The following is an 18,104-nucleotide window of genomic DNA, read 5'->3' on the forward strand; positions in this document are numbered from 1 at the left end:
ATATTGGGTACAGAACTGCCCCGGTTTGGTGAATGCTTAGCCAACAGATCAAAAAAATCCCCTGAGACAGAATGGTTACAGTAAGCACCCTTCTCGACCTCTGAGTTCCCACAGGCTAATCCTAAAATCCCAAAGTCAAAATCAGAGAAAAGAAAGGACCGAATAGCTTATGCAAAGTCTCTACGTGCCCCTGTTACCTGTCTTCTTTCTTCCCCAGAAGAGAGCGAGTGGCCGCCCTGTACCTTCAGGACAGCTCAAGGAGATGACAGCACTCTGACTCATGCATGGAACCAAGCCTACAAAGAAGACCCCAATAAGGTAGGACCATATTTCCTTGTCAAGAGAGGTCTCCTTTATTGAATCAGTGGGTCTCCTTCTTCCAGAAAGGAACAACTCCTAGTCCCCCTTTCCTTTAGGGAACAGGCCTTACACATAGCACATAGTCAGGCCGGGGGTGGGCATTATGGACAAGAACACACGCTACGCTAGTTGTTAGAGAAATTCTACTGGCCTGGGATTTATAAGGAGGTTGCCCGGTTTTGCGCCTCCTGTGTCAGATGTCAGCTAGTCAGCCCAACCACGGATACAAAGGTCCCATTACGACCCCTGCGATAATCAATGTCCCTTTCAAGTGGGTAGGCATGAACCTGGTAGGTCCCCTTTCTCCCTCATCCCGAGGTCACCGATACATACTTGTCCTGGTCTATTACACCCCCGATATCCTGAAGCGATACCCCTTTCAAGCATGACTACGCCTGTGGTTGCTCAAGCCATGATCTCTTTTTTTTTCAAGGGTCGGTTTCCCTACAGAGATCTTAACCGACCAAGGAACCCCATTTATGTCCTGGTTGATTAGGGAAGTCTGTACCTTGTTAGGTATTCGCCAAATCCGTACCGCTGTTTACCACCCCCAGGTGGACGGTTTAGTAGAAAGGTACAACCGTACTATAAAGACCATACTTGGAAAATGTATCACAGATTCAGGGAGGGACTGGGACAGAAAACTCCTCTTAGTCCTATTCGCTATACGCACCCATGAGCAATCATCAACTGGATTCAGTCCCTTTGAGCGTGTCTTTGGGCGTAAACCTCGTACTCTTTTAGACATGGAAGTAGAACAATGGACAGAGGAAGAAGAGGAAGGAAGGCCTCTGTTAACATACTCCATTACCCTATAAGAAAATCTTACAAACCTTTGGGAGGAGGTACAACAACATGTAGAAAAAGCCCAACAAAAACAAAAGAAACAGTATGACAGGGATGCTCAAATACGTCAAATGACAGTAGGTGATAAGGTACTTATATTGATGCCTACCACTGAGAAGAAACTATTAGCAACTTGGCAAGGCCGCTATACTGTAGTTAGCCAAGTAACTCCAGTCACGTATAGGATAGCTATACCAAGTAGTAGGCCCCGGGAACAGGTCTACCACATCAATTTATTAAAGAAGTGGACAGAGCCACCCTCTCCAGTTAAAATCCCCATAGCGTCAGTGAACAACATCACCTGTACAAAGGCCCTAGAAATACCCGACCGACCCTTGCAGACCTCATTTGTAGAATGGCCCACAATAGGGGAAGCCCTCAACCATAAAGAAAGAACCCAACTATATGACTTATTAGATGACTTTCCCAGTATCTGCTCCAGCACACCAGGGAGGACTACCTTAATATTCCATGATAAAAAAACTGAGGCAGGGACCATCAATAAGCTAAAACCATATCGTATACCTGCAGCTAGACGACAGGCTGGGGAACAAGAAGTAGACTCCATGTTACGAGCTGACATCATAGAACCTTCACAGAACAATTGGTGTTCTCGGTGGTACTGGTACCCAAACCGGACGGCAGTCTTCGATTCTGTATTGACTTCCGTCAGCTAAACGTTCATTCCAAATTTGATAGTTACCCTATGCCAAGGGTTGACGAGCTCATAGAACGCCTCGGAGGGGCCCGTTTTATATATATACCATCGATCTAACCAATGGCTACTGGCAAATCCCTCTCCATCCTACTGCCAGGGAGAAGACAGCTTTCTCCACTCCTTCCAGCCTATACTAGTTCAAAGTTATGCCCTTTGGATTGCACGGAGCCCCCGCAACTTTCCAAATGTTGATGGACATCATTCTACGGGCCCATCAACAATATGCAGTAGCTTATCTAGATGATATTGTAGTATACAGCCCTGATTGGGAGACTCACTTAGAACACCTCCGACGTATCTTCTCCTCTCTCCAGCAAGCAGGTCTAACACTCCATCCCAAAAAGACCACTCTGGGAACCAACCATATTGAGTACTTAGGGTATTCTATAAAAAATGGAACAATACAACCACAACGCACCAAACTGGAAGCTATACAGACCATATCCCGACCAACGCCCAAGAAGGATATACGAGCCTTCCTAGGACTAGTGGGCTATTATCGATGTTTCATCCCCAATTTTTCCTCTATAGTCTGCCCTTTAACCGACTTGTTGACACAACGATATCCCAATAACCGATTAGAGTGGAGGGGCTCCCAAGAACATAGCTTCCAGACCTTAAAAACTTTACTATGCCAGGCTCCGGTGCTAATGAGTCCCGATTTTGATAAGCCCTTCGTCCTACAAATGGATGCTTCAGGTCGTGGATTGGGGGCAATCCTTTCCCAACCAGACAAAAAAGGCGAATTAAGGCCAATGTTGTACCTTAGTTGCAAGTTATTTCAGAGAGAAGTTCACTACTCAACAATGGAAAAAAAATGTCTGTCGATGAAGTGTGCTATGGGAGCTCTGCAATACTACCTACTAGGTTGTCCTTTCTTTCTGATTACTGATCATGCCCCTCTCACTTGGCTTGCTACACACAAAGATACCAACCCCAAAATACTCCGATGGTCCTATTTCTCTCACGATACCCATCAGAAACATGGCCCAAACGTCCATGCCTAGAGGGGAGGCAATGTAGTCCCGCGCTCTACATGAGCGGGACTTTCAAGATGGTGCCCGCGACTAGACCACAGGAAGAAGCCATATGCGGTCTAGTCTTTCCTGTGAAGGGGACGCCAAACCAGGAAGAGGAGGATGAAAAACAAAGGCCGGAAAGCCCTTCGGCGTTCAACCCCGTTCTGGAGTAAGACGGACCCGCAGCAGACAGAACCCCGACCGAGAGGGAAGATGGCGCAAGAGAGAAGGACGTGGTATCAGAACCGCCCAGTGGCGATGCGCACGAGTTCAGTCGACCCCAAGAGGAGGAGAAGGGCGACGAGACTCCGACAGCCACAACCCCGGAGGGCCGTGGCCAGAGGCAAGTACCTCTGTTCCATTTCCTTACGGTGGGCTGGTGGAGGGCAGGACTTTAAACGGCCCCATAACACACTGGTCCCCTAATTCACTGCTATCTCACTATGATGTGAGAATATCACGTTCACTGCTACTTCACTTTAATGTTAGAATACACGTGTTACACCAACCCCCCCCCCCCTTACTGGCAATTTTGCATGCGTCCTGACAACGAGGGAGACCCACCTGATAACATCCGAACTCCACACTGCCAGGAAGACCTCCAGAGACTGATAGACTGTACCTGAACTTAAGGAACATTTTTATTTTTTTATTTTGCCCCTGTTCTGTTGTTTTTTCCTTCGTATTGAACCTCCCTCCTTTTCCAGTATCAGAACCTCCTCAAGCCTACAACTTGACATAGAAATATAAAGAATGCTCATTTCCATTAGTGTCTCTGCAGCCTATACCTGGGGGAGGGCTGAGAGGGGATCACAAACCCTTCCATTGCAATGCCATCCTCTGCCTTTGTGGGTTTACAGTCCACAGGGCAAGGGTGCCTTCAAACAGTTCTCAGCAGTGGACTCCTTTACATCTCCTGATGCGTTCCCCAGTATGAACTGTTTTGAATCCCTTCAATACCATGAGAACTGGTGGAATCAAACAATGCTGAACAGAGAGACTGTGACCCCAAGGTAAGGAGATTGAGAGAAGCCTGGACGTCATCCATATCGCACTCATGTCCAGATCATCTGGTAAAACCAAGGGTGCTCTGATGCTGGGTATGACCAGCTGCATCTATTCGCTGATCCTGTACTGTCCAGCGACTGACTGTAGAGACTCAGTGATGTTCTGTTTTTTCTTCTAACCCACAGGTTGGACTTGTTTGTTTCTTTTCAATACATTTTAGGAGTTATTTAGTGTCCTGCAGGACATGTGCTAGTGTTCTAGTGTGACATGTAACCAGCCACTCCTTGAGGGCTGGTTCCCACACTCACTCCACACCCATCCATTACAAGTGTCACCGGTCAGGTGACCTATCCAATAAAAGGTTCCGGGCGCATGAGACCTGGGCCAGTTCCATCTATTATAATGAGGTGTCTATACGGCTGCATGCGGGCATAGGGCCCAATACCCCACTCAAAGAGCAGCATCAAAACACAGGTGCATACACAGCAATAGCATAACAAAGCCCCTAAGCAACTTCAACAGGAAATGGAGAATGGCCCTAAAATGCAGCAAAACAGCACAAAATCTGCAGTAAAGTTGACGACGCACCGTGGGAACAGAAGGCACTAGAACCACTGCCTGTCCCACCGTGGCAATCAATCAAGACCGGAACCAGCCAGGACAGCAACCCAGAGAAGCAGGAAAGTGACCATTCTTTTTCCTTTCAAAGACTGATGTATGCTCTGGAAATTAAGATCCAGCCACATGTGAGATGACGTTTCATGCTTGGTGTAGCTGCTTTCTCATAGTTCTGTACTAGCGGTCGTTCTGAGTACTCAGTTGTGAAATGGATTAGTGTGCATTATTTCTGAGGACAAGTTAATTTACCATGTAGCAGTGCACACTGTGCCTCCTGTTAACCCCATTGGGGTATGCTTTTTTAAAAATTATTTTGCTCACTGGATGCTCTTTTTTTTTTTAATTTTATTTTGTTGTCCTCATTGTGCCAGTTCACTTGATGGCAACACTCACTTCCTGTACCGGTGATCCAGGCCAAGTTAGAGTTATTCTAGCACAAGAAAGAGCAGCCGTTTCAACTTCCACCCTTCCCTGGAGTGCCCGTAGCACGGAAGGAAATAGGAGCGACGGCTAAACATTGGCTTAATCATTGGACTTCGAACTTTTGAGACCAATCAGCCAGCTTAACCCATGTTTTCTCTCGACTGCTTGGATCACATAACAGGTCCTGGTTACCTTTAAATGTAATACTTGTTTTACATTCCAGCAAGAGAGGTGGAACATCAGACTTCCACAATTTACAAATCTCTTGCCTACCTAAAAGAATTACATACAAAATAAATTGTGCATCCAGCCTACTAATCACAGTATCATTCTTTTGCAAAACTCCAAAAAAGACCAGGGCAGGGTTTACCTTCACTAAAGTGCATATACAGAAATTTGCACACCTCAGACAAGACTTCACAATATATGGGCAGGTTAAAAACATATGAAAATCGTCTGCAGTAGTGTTTCCACATTTTGGGCATTCATAGTGAGTCCCTGTGAGTTTCTATAGTTTTGCTGGAGACCAGTATACCCTATATGTAGTAAAAATATGGTTGCATTTTAAATAAGCAGGTTTGACAGTTTTCCTGAGTAGGGTAATGGAGACTTTCCAGGCTTCCCTCAAATTTATATTCGGCATAGCCTCTCCCCAGAGCCTCTCTATATCACTATCTAAATCGTCTTCTGCCTCAATCCAAGTACTATGCTACAAGGCTACCTCCTTCTTGACTATGTCAGTTCTTACTGCTTGGTCTAACCAGGAATCCTTGTCCTCTTCCTTCCAGTCTTGGCGCCCCCACCATGCAGAGAGCTGGTAATATTTGAACCTGGTGTGTTCACCCCCTGTAATTGCATTCAATGATCCCCAATCGACCAACTCAGTACCCGCCTTCAAATCTCCCCAACAGGAGATGCCCGCATTCCTTAGAGGAAGGCTAAGAGAGTCATCCAGACATTCAGGGTTCCCAGGGGATTCCCAAATCGGGGCCCTAAATGAATAGTAAGAAATTCCCAAAATCTTGCGCATTAGGACCCATACTTTCAATGCTCCCAATAGAATCTTTAGCCTTACTTTTTGGAAGAACTTAGGTTCTCCAAACTTTTTTTTTTTTTTTTTTTTTTTTTAACAAAACCTTTATTGCACTTTGCACATTACACAGCGGAACGCCTACAACCCTGTGGGCCGGCCGCTATCAGAGGATCATTGTATATCATAGCCACCAACAGAAAGGATATCGACATCACATTCACAACCAATGCACGGTGGAGAGTACCGAAAAGTGTAAAAGTGCCTGACGAGCCATTATTCAATGCAAGACATGAGGTTTTGATGTATTTTTGCATTTTTGTGTTTTTCTGTTATAAACAACAACAAACTTAGAAAAATAACAGTTAGGAATGACAGTGCGGTGAAGCATTATCTCGTGCACTTCAGGACTTCAGTGTCTCTTGGGAATAAGGGAATTTGACAGCATCTCACAGTACTCACATTTCTTTATCCTCCCTACCCACTCCTATCCCCCTTAGCCCAACTGCCTAAACTCCAAGAAGAGGCTACAGCAGCGGTCCCGGCCCCCTCCCCCCAGCCCCCTCACGACCAAGTTCAACCCTCCTCTCCCTCCTCATCCTCAGAATCGTCCTGCTCATCTTCACGCAGTGGTTCGCAGATGTCCCCCCTGTATACATTCCACTTCAGCCATATCTTATTCCATTTCCCGGGACAGGCACGGCTGACGTATACTGCTCGCTCAATTAACATTACTCGATCCATGTTTAAGCACCATTGGGACTTGGTTGGTAGTTCTGCTGCCCCCCAGCGCTGTGCAATGTCACGTTTTGCCACCATTAACCCCGCTGTGACCCATAGTTTCTCGTAGCGGTTCAAGTCAGTGGGTTCCCATATATTTAACAAACATCTCCTCGGGTCAGGTAATATGGAGTGCTCCAGTGCCTGTGAAAGCGTGCGGAGCACCTGTCTCCAGTATTCCTGGATCTTGGGGCAGTCCCATATGGTATGGAAAAAAGTGCCCACCTCCCCACATCCCCGGAGACAGTATGGATGGGGCGCCCTATGTATGTGATGCAGCATTTTCCTTGTGTAATATACCCTATGCAGGATCTTGAATTGCACCAGCCGCATGCGCGCCGAAATGCCCACCTCTTTAGGGGACCCAAGTGCCTCATTCCATTCATGGTCATCCATATCATTAATCTCCCCCTCCCATTTCTCTTTCAGGTGTGAAGTGGGTTCAGGGCTGTTATTGAGTAGCTTGCGGTATATTAGGGAAGTCGCCCTTTCAAGCATGTGTTCGGTAAGTAGGCGATCCTCCAAGGGTGAAGAATCTGGGAGCTGTGTGTCTGCTGGAATGGCTGCGAGCAGCGCGTGTCGTATTTGAATATATCTGTACAGTTCCCTGTCATTGAGCTCATAGAGTTCCTTTAACCGGGCAAAAGGGATCACCCCATTCCTCTCCCATAGGTCACCCACAACGGAAATGCCTATTGTGTCCCATTGTGCGAACCCCTTGGTGTTCCTCAGGTTACCCAGCATGCGAGAGTCCCACAGCGGAGTCATCCTCGTAATTTTCCCCGTCCAGCCCAGCGTCGCCGTAGCTGCGTGCCACGTCTGCACCGTTATCTTGGTGGGGCCCGTCAGCGTGCGTAATTTGCGGCGATCATATAGTGGGCCCAACAGACTATCTGTTCCCAGCAGCACCCTGTCCGAATGGAATGCCGGCTCATCGTGCGGTGCGTGCATCCATTGATTAACGGGTTTCAGGTGTGCGGCCCAATAGTACAGTTTGAGGTCCGGTAGCGCAATGCCCCCGCCATACCAGTCTCTGCGTAACTTGGATTGCGCCACACGCGCCGGGAGGTTACCCCAAAGTAGGTTGGAGACCAGAGCCGCTACTTTCTGGAAGAATTTGGGCGGCACAGGATAGGGAGAGTTTTCAAGGACGTATAAGAAGCGTGGTAACGCCATCATCTTATATAGTGCAGCCCTGCCGAGAAGCGTCAACGGCAGGCCAGACCAAAACTCCACATCCCGCTTGAGTCTATCCAGAGGCGGCCTCAGGTTCTTGTCTATGAATTCCGTCGGGTCCCTAGTGACGTGTATACCTAGATATTTAAAAGATGTCCCCGCCAGTCTCAGCAGGCAATCGTCGCCGAGATCCGGAGCTGGACCACGTAAAACGTAAACCTCTGATTTGGACCAATTCAGCGTATAGCCGGAGATCTTACCGTACGTGTCACAGATGCGCAACAAGGCCGGTATTCCCATCTCGGGGTCCGTTAGATACAGCAACATGTCGTCCGCGTATAGGGACAGACGGTCTTCCCAACCTTCGGGCCCTGGTATGCCCTTGAGGAGGGGGGAGGCTCGTATGTGAGTCGCCAGCGGTTCCAAGGAGATGGCAAACAACAGGGGCGACAGAGGGCATCCTTGTCGCGTGCCCCGACCCAGCTGGAAAGTGCGGGAAATGTGGCCATTCGCCACCACCTGAGCCACTGGGGCTGTGTATAGCAGTTTGACCCATGCTAAAAAACGGGGCCCGAACCCCATACGTGTCAGTGTTTCGAAGAGGTACTCCCACTCCACCAGGTCAAATGCCATTTTGGCGTCAAGTGCCAGGATTACTGCCGGCGTGTGGATGTTGTCAGCTCTGGCTAGTATACCATGCAGCCGCCGTAGATTCATCGCTGTGTTCCTGTGTGGCATGAACCCGGACTGATCCGGGTGTATAACCGAGGACAGATGGGGCAAGATTCTCAGCGCCAGCAGTTTGGCCAAGATTTTCACTTCCGCATTTAATAAGGAAATGGGCCGATATGAGGTACAGTCCTCTGGGGGCTTACCCGGTTTGAGGATCGGTATTATAGTAGCCGTACGTTGGTCCGGTGGGAGGGTACCCTTCTTCAAACAGTCCTCGAACATCTCTAACAGATATTTGCCGAGGGTGTCCGGCATCATTTGATACCACTCTATGGGTATCCCGTTTGGCCCCAACGCCTTGCCCGGATTTAGCGCCTTAATGGCCAGCTGGATTTCATCTGCTGTAATGTCTAGGTTCTCCAAACTTAAACAAGAATTGATCTTGGCCCTCCCTCAGATCACCAAGCATTGCTCCAAAAAGAATTCCTACAACAGAACTGTCCACTTTGTTTAAAAGCATCTGACAATTGTTAAAGAAAAAACCATGCCCGTATATCAACAAATCTACATGGGCCAGCCCGCCCTTCTCCAATCTCCTCCTTAATTTCTTCCACGATATACGAGAGCCCTTGGAGGCTGTGGAAAAGTGAATTTTGCCTTGTTATATGTGCCTACGTGTTCCCCATCCTATGTTATATGTGCATGATCGATATGCATATATCCCCTTATGATCGATTAAAGACGCAATCATAGTTGTGTCCAACTCTAGTATGCCAGTATCCAGTTCTCGTGAAAGTAACGAGTATTAGGCCTATGTTGCCAACGTTTTACAGTATGCACGTTAATTCATTGAATTGTCCCCGTTTCTAGGCCTCAAAAGGGCCCGGACACCAGATTCAAGCTCCAGTCTCCTGAACCCACTCCGAGGAGCGATGCAGCCCCCACCTGCATCCCTGACCTCTCACTTACTTCCTGCCAAGCAGCGCGGTGCCCGGCCTGGCTCTGCCTGCCTGTCTGCCAAGAGTATGTTATGCTTCTAGTTATCAGTCCAGCTTTCCTTCTTCACATTCCTAAGCTACTGAACCGCATAAACAGTTTCAGCCATAGTCTAGTCTTTCTGTCTCCATGCAAGAGAGTTACTGTATTAATATTCATAGAAGATTCATAGCACACGCAATACATGTAGAATATATGCATGCACCAGCTTTAGTGTCAATTAGCCTTTGCCCTGATAACTTTTAGATTCTATCAACATGTACTCCAAACACCAGATACCAGATATGCTATAGGTACATGTCATCCTGACACCGCAGACTTTAGTCTCCTCTTCTAGTGTAGAAGTCATAGCCCCCAGTTCTCCCCGGTAACACGTCATTGCCCGTTTGCGTGCACCACTAGGTTAAAGGTCCCAGCTGCTCAGGTAGCCCCCTCCATGTTTCCGCCCCATTCATGACACTTCTGTGACGTTCTCATCACATGTCTACGTGCACACCCTGTGCACGCCTTCTTTTCACGCCCATGTCTCCTTATCTTACGCTTGTCACTAGTTACGCCTACTGTATGTAATGTAATTGAAATGTCTTACTATATATACACTGCACTGTTAATGAAATGGTGCAGCTGCCTTCCTTCCTATTTTATTTCAGGCTGTCCCGTTCCAGTCCCTTCCCTTTTGCCTGAATAAAGCCTGTTCACCTCGGATACATCGGATCCTGCCTCTTATTTATTGAGCTATCTGTTATTGTTAATATATTCAAAAATAGTACCGGTATTTAATTATTTATTTACCACATAATGGCGCCCGAATAGGGACGAGCCCCTTCCTCACGCGCTGGCGATGCTACGCAGGCCCCCTGACCCTCTGCAGCCGTGACGGAACAATACCGTGCACGTGCAGATATTTCTGCTTCAAGTCTCCCTCAGGCCCACGGAGGAGACGGAGACTGCGGTCCGACATCCAGACGAAGCGGTGTGGAATGCGGTTCGTCCCGACCAGAGCCCAAGCCGAGAGAACAAGGTCCGAAGTATCCGGAGGCCCACCTGTTTCTGAAGTCCGAAGTTCGTAGTCCGACGTCGTAGCAGTCCAGTCCAGTCCGAGGCCTTCCAGTTTCTGCTTCCCGGTGAGTACCGTCGCGGGGGAAGTATCTAGACAGGATCATTAGTTTGTTCCTGGTCCGTTGGGTTTGGGTACGCAGATCCATTACGAAGTATTCACCTAGGTGGGTACGGTATGACGTGTCTCTTTATGGGACCGGTATGTTCTGTACTGTTTTAGCAGTGCATCCAGTAATTCTAGTAAGTTTCGTTCTCGAGAAATTCATGTGTTCTGTTTTCAGTGTATCGGGTAGTATTCTGTTCGAACTGTTATCAATGTATTTTTATGTCGTGGTATGAGTGTTTTGTTTGCCATTTAATTACTGTGATTATTGTGTATTGTTTTTCAAGTGTATTACCGAAATGCCTCTGTTCTCGAAATTACGTCAGTTAAAGACCAGAAAAGGGTTACTCGAAGAAGCAGTTCCTGTCCCTCCTAGGGACAGTCCAGGACATTTTATGTATCACAAGCATGGCTTAGATGCCATAATATATCTAGACTTATGGGCGGACTATACTAAGGAACTAGAAGAGAAATATAGATGGCCCGTATCAGGTACATGGGATGCCGAGTGCATCATGCGAGTAGAAGAAGCATTATGGAAAAAGAAAGCCAGACAGTCCCAGAAAGATGCCATCGAGTTATGGCGCAAAGAATCTCATAAAAGAACCGAAAAAGTATTCAGAAAAACAGAATTAAGTAGGGAATCCTCAGAGAAAGCCCAAGAAAGGGAATTAATCGAAGAAGGTGAACGAGTTAGAGCAGAACAGTCAGACAGACAGAGGAATGCCCTTATTAAAGGCATGTATCCTCTTCTTGCCGAGGGCTTGCCAAAAGCAACCCCGGAAGCACCCTGTAATTTACCGCCACCATTAGTCCCGATTAAGCTACGTCACGAACCGACCGCAGCTGACATATTTCTTTCGTCCTATTTGAACGACACAGTCCCAGCCTATGCAAATCCTGTTCCGCCTGCTCCCGTTAATAATGTAATTCCTGTCCCGCCAACTACTGTTCCCGGGGGCCAAGTTCATGTTCCAGCACCCCCGGACCAGCCCACAGTACATGCACCCGTTATGCCAGTCACTCTACCAGCCCGTACAGTATTCACCGATGATTCTAGTTTAGGAGCCGCGGGGGGAGGTTCTCCTCGCACCCCGCCTCAACCAAGACGTCTGACGCTACATGACCTAGCGTTACAGCGTACGCCAAAAGTGTCTACATACGTAAATATCACACAAGGTCTTACTGACTGTCGTTATGATCCAGTTCCAGGCGAGGATCACATGGTCATATATTCATTACGTTTAAGACGGGTTGCCAGCTATCTGGTCACCCTGCCCGACATGGGAGAACATCTAGACAGAATATATCGTTTTATCCGTACAGGAGAGAATCCAGGAAGTATTCACGAAGCCATGGTTCAAAGAAAAGTCGAGACTCAGCTCATGATTTTAAAGTTCCTGATTAATAGTTTAATAAGAGAGCAAGATTATCCAGAAAAAGATCAAGAAGAACTGAAAGTCCTGACTAGGTGGAGTGACAATATAGACGATGGAAAACACAAGACACAAGGTTGTATAGAGAGTATGTACAAGAAAATTCGCAAGGAAATAATACGTATACACCAGAAGGAGGAAGAAAAAAGAGCAACCGAGAAAGAATATGACTCTTCTAGTGAAGAGGTAGACAGCGAGAATCCCGACAGAATAGCGTATGTAGGTAGAACTAGACTTTCCGACCGACATGTACGCCTAGATTACAAGGAAGCTTTTCCTCCTCCAGCACCGGAACAGTGTTCTCTTGAGCAAGTATTCCAAGCTACCGATCAAATTCTGAAATCACGAATAGGGTATAGTGAGCTTAGTACAATGCATGAACAAGAACTAGCCCGATCAGCAGTCCGATGGACTAGTGATTCTACCACGTTTCCAGACGAAATAGTGGCCCAAAAGTTTCTGAAACTGCCCCCAGCCGAGCAACGTCTGGTGGGTACGTATATGATCCAGCACCTCATTACACTGTATGAGGAACAACATTCTGATCCAGGTCCGCTACATGATGTATTGAACGAGTTACTCCAAAACAGATGGAAAGGTCTAGGTACCGATTTAATTAGTGTCATTCTAGAACAACGCCACAAATACCGAACGTTTCTGAATCCACATTATGTTTCCGTCTCACCCCCAGAAAGTAAATCATTCTACATAGACAGACAGAATCCGTTACAAGAAGTACATCCAGTCAAGAAAGAGGGTGGTGGTCTAGAACGAGTATTTGTTTACACCCCTATCACGAAAATAGAACTCTTGGAAATGAAAAAGTTAATTCCCTGTCACGATAAAGATCCAGCAGGGTTCCACCGTGAATTAAAGGACATGCTCCGTATGGGAGAATACACGTATCCTGATATCATTAAAATGTTAAAGGTCCTGTTGCCTGCGGGCATATATGAAAAACTCAAAGAAAAAGAATGGGAGGTGGGAGAGAAAAAGATAGATTGGACAGCATTAGAAACTGAAGATAACACACGAGTACCAGGTACCGGTCTTGGGGATAAAGCTAAAGCTTTGCCCGAATTGTTAATACAAGTTTTGCCAAGATTACTAGCCACGAAAAAGGAAGATTGGGATGCCATCTCAGCCTGTAAACAGAAACAAGACGAAGATACTAGTGATTTTTATTCTAGATTTGAGAAATGTTTCATTATTAATAGTGGTCTGAAAACAAGTAGTGAGTCGTATCCCCACCTTTTTGTTACCAAACTAGTCGAGAATTCAAGTCCACAAGTTAAAAATCGAGTACTGAAAGTCGAAAGTACCTGGCAAGCTAATACTCCGTCACAGATGCTCCAGATGCTCCAGTATCACCAGAACAGAATCAGGGAAGAGCAGGAACACGAAAGGAGACGTATGAAAGACACGAAAATGAAAGTACTAGTTGCACAGTCTGTTCCTCAAGACAGTCAGAAGAGGGGTCCGAATCAAGCCAGTCATCCTGCAGTTCCCGTTAAAGGGACATGCAATTACTGTAAACAGCCAGGTCATTATATAAATGAATGTGCAGTTCTGAAACACAACATAGATACTGGTAAGACGAAAGAGAGACCACGTCCGCCTAGACAAGAGCAAGTTTTACAGAATTCCCAGCCGCCACAGAATGCACAACAGACAGTTACAGTACCGCAGCCTATAGCTGCAACACAACACGTTACACAGCAGATGTACCAGTACGCACAGTCCGAGTATCCAGATTATCAGCCATATTCATGAAACAGCCTAGAGAGGGAGGTAGGCTTGCCTCTCATCGAGATTCCTGTAGATCAAGAGGGTCCCTATGTACACAGTCAAGTATTAGGGAAAGATAGAAAGTTTCTGATTGATACAGGGGCAAGTAGGACTACCATCAGTCATGACGAGGTTCCAGGGGCTCCACTCTCAGGCTCTAGAAATGTTTCCCTTGGATTTTCAGGAAAGCCTATTGTTAATGAAATATCGAAACCAGAAGTTGGTCCATTGTCCCGAACTACAGATTTGTTACTCACGAAATCTTGTCCAGAGAATTTGTTAGGCATTAAAACTCTGAAAGAATTAGGAGCAGTAATATGCTGCTCCCCAGAAGGGGTACGTTTGTTTCTCCGTGATTTTAAAGGTCATTATGTATTACGTGATTTTGATCCAAGATTATTGAATGTACCACTGCATTTATGGGCGCAAGGTCCAACTGATGTAGGTTGTATGCATATCACACCCCATCGTGTCACTCTGAAGAAAGGTGTTGTTTTACCACGAATCCGACAGTACAAATTGCCACCTGAGGCTATAGCAGCCTTATCCAAAATTATCGACGAGCTTATTGTTCAAGGAGTAGTTGTAGAAACTGACTCCAATGTATGTAATTCTCCTATCATTCCGATTCTGAAACGTACTGATCCAAATGCACCTCCAGTTTATCGACTAGTGATTGACCTTCGAGAACTTAATAAATGTATCATACCCCAGTACCCAGTGGTCCCAGATATTTCTTCCCTATTGACAGCCATTGATTCTGAAGCTACGTTCTTTACAGTTATCGATCTCAAGAACGCATTCTTTAGTGTCCCCATTCATCCAGACAGCCAGTTCCTTTTCGGTTTCTGTTTAAATGGAAGAAGCTATAAATTCACACGAGCACCTCAAGTTTTCACAGAAAGTCCTAGTATTTACAGTCAAGCACTGAAAAGACAACTAGACAATATTCACATGCCAACTGACACTGCCCTGCTCCAGTATGTCGATGATCTATTGATCACAGCCCGTTCTGAACGTGACTGCGAACGTGCGTCACTTACAGTCTTGTATTTCCTGGCCGAGATGGGGCACAAGGTGTCCCCTTCCAAATTGCAATTCTGTGTCCAGCAAGTGGTCTACTTAGGACACTTACTGTCCAAGAGGGGTAGGCAGTTGACACCAGACCGTATCCAGTTAATAGCACATCTTCCACAGCCCAAGACACAGAAGGAGGTACGAGCTTTTATCGGCCTCACTTCTTACTGTAGACAATGGATTCCCCAGTACGCATTTCTAGCCAAGCCACTGATACAGTTAACGACACAGGAGGCAGCCGTATCGACTGTCCTCCCTTGGACCCAGGAACATACACTTGTTTTCAATAAGTTAAAGAAAGCTTTATGCCAAGCACCTGTTCTAGCAACACCGAACTACAGTAAGCCTTTTACACTTTTTGTTACTGAACGTGATGGTACTGCATTATCTGTTCTTACACAAGATCAAGCAGGACAATACAAGCCCTGTGCTTATTTTTCTAGCACATTAGATCCGGTGGCCCAGGCTCTGCCTGCGTGCCTCAAGTCAGTTGCAGCCACAGCTCTAGCTATCAGACAAAGTGATTCCATAGTGTTAGGACACTCCCTGACAGTACAAGTTCCACACTCCGTGGAAGTTCTTTTAAACCGAACACAGACTCAGCACTTGACAATTGCACGTTTAACAGGTTATGAACTGACACTGTTTCAGCCACACATAGAAATCAGACGCTGCAACATTTTAAATCCAGCTACACTGTTACCATCCGTTACTTCAAATCCTGCCACACATGACTGTGTGGAAGTTGTTAACACCATGACAAAACCAAGACAAGACTTGACAGACATTGCATTACCTGATCCCGACCTGACCCTTTATGTGGATGGTTCATGTATGAGAACAAGTACAGGAGAACTAGTAGCCGCGTATGCAGTGACTACTGAAACCGAAGTTATAGAAACACATCGTATAGACACCCTGTCTGCTCAAGCAGCAGAGCTTGTCGCTCTGACCCAAGCCTGCATACGAGCTAAGAACCTGAAAGTAAATATATACACAGATTCACGTTATGCATTCGGAGTCGTACACGACTTTGGAGTGCTCTGGCAAGAAAGAGGTTTTATGACTTCTCATGGAACCAAGATTCAGCATGGCCCCCTCATTCAAGCTCTGTTAGATGCAATACATTTACCGACAGCTATCGCCATCATGAAGTGCAAGGCACATACGAAAGCCACTGATATCATTTCCCAGGGTAACGACCTAGCAGACCGAACAGCCAAGCTTACAGCTCAGACTCCAGACATTCCAGTTAACACGACACACACTCCAGATCAGACTATTAGTATGACAGTTAAGGACCCCACACAGGATGTTATAGATATACAGTTACATGCTACTCCCGATGAAATCAAGAAATGGTCCGAACAAGGAGGGGTCCAGACAGATCAAGGATGGCTGACGAAGGGAAAAGCCACATGGTTTCTCCCCGACTCTATGGTTCAAGTCATTATTAACACCGCACATAGTCCAGCACACTTAGGAGAAAAAGCCATGTTAGACAGTATTCAGAACCTCTGGTTCAACAAGCATTTACGAGCAGCAGCCAAGCAGAAAGTGCGTACCTGCATGATCTGTTGTCAGTTCAATCCAGGAAAAGGTGTCCCGGTGGAACAAGGTGGATTCCATCCTCCTGACCACCCTTTTGAAGTCCTCCAGATGGATTATATTCAGATGGAGCGATGTCGAGGTTTCAAGTACGTCCTCGTAGTTGTATGCGCTTTGTCCAGGTGGACAGAAGCATATCCAGTTCCAGATTACACAGCTGCGACCACTGCCAGGCAGTTGGTTTGTGAGTATTTTCCCCGCTATGGATTACCTAGGGTCGTGTATTCAGATAACGGCCAGCCATTCTCATCCGAGCTCATGAAACAAGTATCCCTTCTGTTAGGGTACCAGTGGAAGTTCCATTGTGTACGACATCCTGAAGCAGCCGGTCTCGTAGAGAGACATAACCAGACTCTGAAAATCCGAATCGCAAAAGTGTGTGCAGAGAAAGGCGTAGATTGGATGGTAGCACTGCCAGTCGCCCTTTTTTATATGAGAATGGTTGCTCACTCCCGTTCAGGTCTATCTCCGTATGAGATAGTTTTTGGTCGCCCCCCCAATATGTGGGGTACACCTAGACCTCGTACAATTACCGATGTTGACAGTAATATGCTGACAGAGTACCTTGCCTCCTTGATGTCTGCACTACAATCTTGTCGTTCACAGGTTGCCGCTGCATTTCCAGACAACACCGAAGTAAAACCGCATGAAGTCGTTCCGGGAGATTTTGTGTTGGTTCGCAATTTTGATCGTTCAAGTCCGTTGGAGCCCCGCTGGAAGGAGCCCCGCCTTGTTCTTCTCACCACCCGGACAGCAGTGAAGATTGAAAACCGAAAAGGGTGGCTACACGTGAGCCACGTAAAGAAGTTTCATGGACTCAAAACAAAGACTTTTCTTAAAGACTGCCCCGTTCTCAAGGACTGCCCAGACACTGAATCTAAACTTCCCCTGTTAGAGAAAACTCCGCAGCAGGAGTATAAACAGAAATTAAGGTCTAGTAAGTCAGCCAGTTTAATTGTCTAAGTCCCTCTCGGGTGAAACGGTTAGACAGGTCCTGACATGTATGAGATAGACCCACACAGTGAGAGAGTTAGTCAAAACTCTGAGAGAATACGCTATCGAAAGAATCTTTGCAGCCGATGTATAGTTACTCTGTTCTTTCTATTGTTTTTGAGCCTTATGGTTACTTGCATAAGTTATGCTTTACATTTATGTTTTCCTATTTCACATGTACATATGTTTTCTAATGTTACAGTAGAGCACACATTTAGTGACCTGCCTCCTCACAAGTTATCCTATCGTCTTGCTATGCGTAATAATACTTTTATCCGAATGCTGCACTATTCACACCAGACCAGCAATGCCACTAATTGTTGGGTGTGTGGTCGACTCCCCCCTTTCCAGACACCGAAGGGAGTTCTGCCACTCTTTCCTTATCCTTTTTCAC

Source organism: Lissotriton helveticus, chromosome 5_1 (genome assembly GCF_964261635.1).
Source record: "Lissotriton helveticus chromosome 5_1, aLisHel1.1, whole genome shotgun sequence".
Taxonomy (NCBI): Eukaryota; Metazoa; Chordata; class Amphibia; order Caudata; family Salamandridae; genus Lissotriton; species Lissotriton helveticus.